The sequence below is a fragment of the Cucurbita pepo genome, chromosome 6 (assembly GCF_057944985.1).
Source record: "Cucurbita pepo subsp. pepo isolate OVF chromosome 6, ASM5794498v1, whole genome shotgun sequence".
Taxonomy (NCBI): domain Eukaryota; kingdom Viridiplantae; phylum Streptophyta; class Magnoliopsida; order Cucurbitales; family Cucurbitaceae; genus Cucurbita; species Cucurbita pepo.
In genome coordinates, this window is record NC_141803.1 from 16,588,268 (window position 1) to 16,595,722 (window position 7,455).

At 37.5% G+C, this 7,455-nt stretch overlaps 1 long non-coding RNA gene and 1 other non-coding gene across 2 annotated transcripts; one reads left to right on the top strand and one right to left on the bottom strand.

Moving 5' to 3' along the window:
* The first annotated feature begins 1,813 nt into the window (after positions 1-1,813).
* LOC147792485 (uncharacterized) lies at positions 1,814-2,446 on the top strand. Its single transcript, XR_015421289.1, has 2 exons — positions 1,814-1,946; positions 2,087-2,446. It is a non-coding gene; the product is annotated as an uncharacterized LOC147792485 (long non-coding RNA).
* A 4,151-nt stretch (positions 2,447-6,597) lies between these two features.
* TRNAL-CAG (transfer RNA leucine (anticodon CAG)) lies at positions 6,598-6,678 on the bottom strand. The gene has a single exon. It is a non-coding gene; the product is annotated as a tRNA-Leu (tRNA).
* Positions 6,679-7,455: the final 777 nt, after the last annotated feature.

The window sequence follows — 7,455 nt, forward strand, 5'->3', positions numbered from 1 at the left end:
TTGATGATATGTGCGGTATATACATATTTTGTTGAGTGACGCTTGATATGTTTGACGCACGTGTGGCATTATATGAGCATGATGATTGCATGATTTTTACCTTAATATGATGATGTTTTTCATATTGAGCATGCTAGATGATGATGAGTGCCATATTGCATCATGTCGTTAGATTGACGTAGGACACAACCCTAAGAGCATGAAAATGATATTAATATAAATATCCACGAGTATGAGTTACCTAGAGTAACAAAGAGATGAGACTAGAGGGTTGTGTCAGAAGAGACATTACGATGGATTTAGAGGGACCTCATGCATTTTGTATGTTCATAAGCATACGGCTACTTCCCCTAGAGATGATGAGTGCGGACGCGCACCTTATGATGAGCGCGAATGCGCACAGGTGCGAAAGCACACAGATGAGGGTGTTCATGAGGCGCATGACACTATGGGGTTCCGCTGACCTCCGGACGTCGCTACAGATTAGCTTGACCAGAGGGTCCAGGGGGTGTGCGAGCGCCCTAGGGACTTACACTCGCACGTGTGAGTCGTGTGTAGGGAAGTACTACACATCCAATTTGTCCGAGACTGGAGGCCACCCCTAAGATGATTAGAGATAGGTCCCTATTCATGATTGCATGTGTTTGCATTAGCATGACCCCTATAGTGGGGCCACTTACTGAGTATTCTTTGAAATATTCAGGCCGTGTACCACATCATTTTTTTCAGGTAAAGGCAAGGCGCACTTGTACGGAGGACGGCGGCATCTCGAGCAGAGACTGTGGCATGTGCATAGGGTAGACTCATATTTGAATTTCTAGTCTTAAGTTAGAATAGGTTGTTTTGCATTTCATTGTTTTAAATTATTTTGTATTTGTTTTTGTTTTCTAACTTCAGTATTTCATATTTAAACACGTAAGACCATGGCTGTGTTTTCCAGAGAAGAAGTTGTTTTAAACGTTTTTTTTTTAAAGTTTACGTTATCAGTTATATTCATGTAAGAGTTATATTTCTGCATTATAGATGAGCATGAGACGTTAGTAGTGACTCTGAGTATGTGGAAATTTAGGGTCGTTACAGTAGCAATCTTGGACATGCTTTGTTCGAGGTGTTTTCGCCGGATAATGAAGTTTGTTTTCAAGAACAATGCTACTATTGGCACTGCATCTGTGATGTTGATGAGAAAATTTTTTCTTTTTATAATAGTAAAACAAAGTTATTCGACCTCATTCATTCACGAAGTTCTTAGACCAAATGGAAGTTGTGTTCTTACTACAATACTTATCTAATAAAAATAAGTCTATTGAACATTTGAGTTCTCAATTATTTAGAGACATTTAACAAAATAGTGCATGTATGGTAATGAAATATCCAAGTTGTTATCGAAAAATAAAATACTGACTTCAAAATGAATATACACGTCTCGTTTTATTCAAAAATTTCGAGCACCAAAATAGAAGAAAATTGAGAAGGAGACATCAGAATGGAATTAGGAAGTATGTGATTGATGTCCGGAGAGAAAAAAAAAAAAAAGCAACCTAAGCTTGGGGATGTGTGTGATTCTTTGCTAAATAAAGTGTAACCGAACAAACGAACACGAACACGCTTAATATCCTTCCAGTTTTTTGTTCGTTTTTCTTTTAATAGCGTTTTACATAAAAATCTATCTTTAAAAGTCGTTAAAAAGGTATCTTTGTTTTAGTGCAATAATCATATATATATATATGGTTCAAAAGGATCCAAATGCAACACAAACAAATTCTAAGTTGATCAAAAAATGAAGGCTATGAACAATCTCTATATGATTTTGTTTACTTTTGCATCAATTTCTAATGTTTTCACTTGTTTTGCAGCCCAATATCCACAATCTCGTTGGGAAGTGACGATTCTTAATTATCAAGACATACCTTTACAGGTCCATTGCAAATCGAAAAACGACGATTTAGGTAAATAAGGGTATTGCACCACGTCAAATTATTCAACGAGACCATATTATTTCATGTATATCTGTATAAACTCTTGTAGTTCGAACTTTTTCCTTTTTTCAATTGAATTTGTTCCCATCTGATGTAACTTTCTGATTTAGGGGAGCACATTCTTCTGTCCAAACAAGAATACAGCTGGAAATTCAAAGAGAATTTGTGGCAGACAACATTGTTTTGGTGCAATTTTAGTAGCAATTACGGGAAGCTTTCGTTCGAGGTTTTTTGGCCAGAGAAGGGAATTTGGCTTCAAGACCGATGCAACTATTCGCACTGCATTTGGCGTGCAGATAAGAAGGGCTTTTCTTTATATAATAATCGAATAAATGTATTTGAGCTCATTCATCCATGGAATCCTTAGACAAATCCATCACCTTTGCCTTACATCACATCGAATCTTTTCTTTACTACACAAGTAGTGTGTTTTCTGTAATGCTCTAACAAAGTGTCTATTAATCATTTAAGTTCTTAAATATATGAAAATATTTAATATAAAAATGAGTACATCTCAATAAGATATTAAAGTTGTTATTAAAGAATAAAACATTGACGTTGCCCTCAATATCGAAGTCTAGATTTTATAGAAAATATTCGAGCACGAAAATGAAATAAATTTGAAAGTTATACACCGTTCTAAAAAATGAAACACAAACAGATTCTGTATCGGCCACACAAAAAAGAAACTCAATCATCGGAAAACACGCTCTAACACTTCATTGTGCCACGTGTCGCGCCCACAGCCAGAAACTTCTTTAGCTTATGTGGCTTAGCCGGCTAGTCTCGGCTTCGCGACTCAGAATCTAGCTCATTGGCTCGATAAAGGATATTTTGCCCAATTTTTGTCCTTCCGACTCTCTTGAAGCTTAAATTGACCTTGCTTAAAGAAATGAAGGTCAATATAAGATTCAATTTCTCGATTTATATTAAATTGAGTTAAGAAATTGTAGTTACTCATGAAAGAAGATTGTCGTTCTAGTGGGACGAAAAGCAAATATACTCAAATTTAGGGAGAACCGGCTAAGGCCAACCAAGTAAGCGGTCTTACTATCGAATAGGTTGCCCGACTTGTTTGATGTATGACGACACGTGCATAGTGGCTAAGTTTATGATATGACATTGTTTGACAAAAATGTGATGAAATATACATACAAAATTAGTTTATACGAGATTTCGCCACCCACTGCTACATTGCTCGTTACATATGTCCTCACATTTTAAAATGCTGAGAAATCCCATGCCCTTTCGGACCAGTACCTAAAACTGGCGCCTTAGACCAGCTCGGCCATCTTGACTATTCTTTTTTATAACAGCTACAAATCACTGCTAGGATATATTATCCACTTCCAAGTACTGATGCATCGTCATCAGTCTCACGATTTTAAAATGCGTCTTGATCATGTCTAGGAGTTGAAGAGGTTTATTGGATTTCTAGGCCAACTAGGTTTCTTAACACGAGCTTTTAGTTCCAGGTTACTCTATTTTAACTCATCAACTCTTTCTTTAGTCCTCGAGTAATATGGTCTATTTCCTTTTAACGTCGCCACGATCCTAAGGTGCTTAGTCTAGTGTACACATTTTGACCTAAGTCATCATATAACCAACCTAACTCTTACACTCTAGCTCTGTGTAGATAAACACACTAAATAGGTTGAACACATTGTCAAACACCTGGAGCAAATGCATACTTTATCATGCACAATACAAGAAAACAAGCTCAACGGGAAGATAATATCCATAAATCACCCTGGAGCACAGATCACAATAGCTCATCCTTCTTTCTAACAAATCAGAGTGGCGCAGCGGAAGCGTGGTGGGCCCATAACCTACTGGTCCCAGGATTGAAACTTGGCTCTCATAGAGAAGAAAGACTTCAAAAATGATAGAGAAAGCAGTTTTACAAAGACATTTGCTGCAACACTATTTGCTTCGGCCCGTTATAGGTTTATTGGATTCCCAGTTACCAACCTAACTGGAGAACACACTGTCTCAAGCGTGGTGGACCCATAACCCACAGGTTCCTAAACGAACACTCTTACAAAAGAATTTCATGTCAAGAATGGAATTTGAACAAATGGCCTTTCGTACTTGAAACTGGCGCCTTAGACCAACTCATTTGTCTTATCCATGATAAAAAAACTTTTGCAAAAGAATTTCATGTCAAGAATGGGATTTGAACAAATGTCCTTTCGTATTTGAAACTGGCGCCTTAGACCAACTCAGCATCTTGATCAAGGTGACTGACTTCTTCTCTGTCATATCCATAGGATCAATTCTAACAAGTCACACACTCATATTCCGGAAATACAAAAAAAAAAAAAAAAGAAATTCCACGATCGAACTACCAAAAAAGAGTGGGCTAAAAAGTGGAAACCTACATACTTTGGACTTTACTTTTTATTGAAAAGTTATTTAGGGGTTCTTGTGAATCGAATGTAATTGCTTGAAATTCCGTCAAGTAAAATTGAAGAAAATAGCTCAACAAGAAAATAATATCCATAAATCACAATAGTAAATCCTCTTTTCTACCAAATCAGAGTGGCGCAGCAGAAGCGTGGTGGACCATAACCCATAGATGCTAGGATCAAACCACAATGACATTTGCTACAACACAAGTATCATTATACCTCTCAAAACTAGTACCTTAGACTTGCTTGGCCTATTTATCTGCTTTGGCCCGTTAGAGGTTTATTGGATTCTAGTTCCTCTATTTTGACTTCTCAAACTCTTTCTTTAGTCTAGGAGTAATAGAGTCTATTTCCCTCTTAAGGTGCTTAGTCTAGTGTACCCATCTTGACTTACTAGTGTACCCATCTTGACTTACTAGTGTACCCATCTTGACCTAAGTCCTAAGTCATTTTATAACCAACCTAACTGGAGAACACACTGTCAAACACTTGGAGCTAACACATACTCTATATCATGCATGTTTGCTTCAACGGAAAGATAATATCCATAAATCACCCTGGAGCACAGATCACAATAGCTCATTCTCTTTTCTAACAAATCAGAGTGACGCAGCAGAAGCGTGGTGACCAGGATCGAAACCTGGCTCTAATAGAGAAGAAAGACTTCAAAAATGATAGAGAAAGCAGTTTTACAATGACATTTGCTGCAACACAAGGATCATTATACCTCTCAAACCAATACCTTAGACTTGCTCGACCTATTATCCGCTTTGGCCCGTTATACGTTTATTGGATTTCAGGTTACTCTATATCATAAGCAGTTTTATAATGTACCTTAGAGAGAAGCAAAAGCATAAAAAATGATAGAGAGAGAATGATAGAGATATACAAAAATGATAGAGAAAAGCAATTTTATAATGTCTCTCTGATAGATTTATAATGACACTTGCTGCAACACAAGGATCAACATATTATTCGCTTTGGCCCCCTATAGGTTTATTGGATTCCTAGCTACACGGGATTTTGACTCCTCAACTCTGTCACCCTGGAGCACGTATCACAATAGCTCATCTTCTTTTCTAACAAATCAGAGTGGCGCAGCGGAAGCGTGGTGGGCTCATAACCCACAGGTCCCAGAATCGAAACCTGGCTCTGATAGAGAAGAAGGACATCAACACAAGGATCGGCCTATTATTAGCTTTGGCCCGTTATAGGTTTATTGGAATTTCCTCTTAACCTCAATCCTAAGGAATATAACTTTTATTTATTTAATACTAAAAATAATTTATTTATTTAAATAATAAATGAGCTTTTTTACTTAAAACCAAAACCCATTGTTTGAATATTTTCCAAAGACAACTTTGCCCTTTACTCTTCCTTCTCTCAAATCATACGAAAACGGCTAAAACCCTTCGAAGCCAACTTTGTCATTTCGTTCTTCTGCAACGAATATGATTTTCAGGTTCCGGCGACTCAGAGAAATCTCAAAGTCGTTGCCTCAATTTTACTTAGGTACTCCTCCGTCGATCCATGTTCCATGCTCAATTTTATAGAAAATATTCGAGCACGAAAATGAAATAAATTTGAAAGTTATACAAAGTTCTCGAAAATGAAACACAGACAGATTTTGTATCAGCCACACAAAAAAGAAACTCAATCGTCGGAAAACACGCTCTCACGCCTCATTGTGCCACGTGTCACGCCTACAGCCAGAAACTTCTTTGGCTTATGTGGCTGAACCGGCTAGTCTAGGCTTTGCGGCTCAGAATCTAGCTCATTGGCTCCGTAAAGGATATTTTGCCCAATTTTTGCGGTTTCGACTATCTTGAAGCTGGAATTGACCTTGCTTAAGGAAATGAAGGTCAATATAAGATTCAATTTCTCAATTTATATTAAATTGAGTTAAGAAATTGTAGTTAGTCATGAAAGAAGATTGACGATCTCTAGTAGGACGAAAAGCAAATGTACCAAAATTTAGAGAGAACCAGCTAAGACCAACCAAGTAAGCGGTCTTACTATCGGATAGGACACGTGCATAGTGGCTAAGTTTATGATACGACATCGTTTGACAAAAATGTGATATAATATACATACAAAATTAGTTGATACGAGATTTTGCCACCCACTACTACATTGCTCGTTACATATGTCCTCACATTTTAAAATGTTGAGCAATATACCTCTCCAATCATTGACAAATAAGAAAATCATGTCAAGAATGGGATTTGAACCCATGCCCTTTCGGACCAGTACCTGAAACTGGCGCCTTAGACCAACTCGGCCATCTTGACTATTTTTTTTTTTTTTTGTAATAGCTACAAGTTACTGCTAGCATATATTATCAACTTTCAGGTACTAATGCATCGTCGTCAGTCTCACGGTTTTAAAATGCGTCTTGATCATGCCTAGGAGTTGAAGAGGTTTATTGGATTCCTAGGACAGCTAGGTTTCTTAACACGAGTTTTTGGTTCCAGGTTACTCTATCTTGACTCCTCAACTCTTTCTTTAGTCCTCAAGTAATAGGGTCTATTTCCTCTTAACGTCGCCACGATCCAAAGGTGCTTAGTCTAGTGTACGCATCTTCACCTAAGTCATTATATAACCAACCTAACTCTTACACACTAGCTCTATGTAGATAAACACGCTAGATAGGTTGAACACACTGTCAAACACCTTGACCTAATACACAAGCAAACAAGTTCAACGGGAAGATAATATCCATAAATCACCCTGGAGCACAGATCACAATAACTCATCCTCTTTTCTAACGAATCTGAGTGGCGCAAAAAGCTCAACAAGAAAACAATATCCATGAATCACAATAGTTCATCCTCTTTTCTAACAAATCAGAGTGGCGCAGCTGAAGCGTGGTGGACCATAAACCACAGGTCCTAGGATCGAAACCACAATGACATTTGCTACAACACAAGGATCATTATACCTCTCAAAACTAGTACCTTAGACTTGCTTGGCCTATTATCCGCTTTGGCCCGTTAGAGGTTTATTGGATTCTAGTTTACTCTATTTTGACTTCTCAAACTCTTTCTTTAGTCTAGGAATAATAGAGT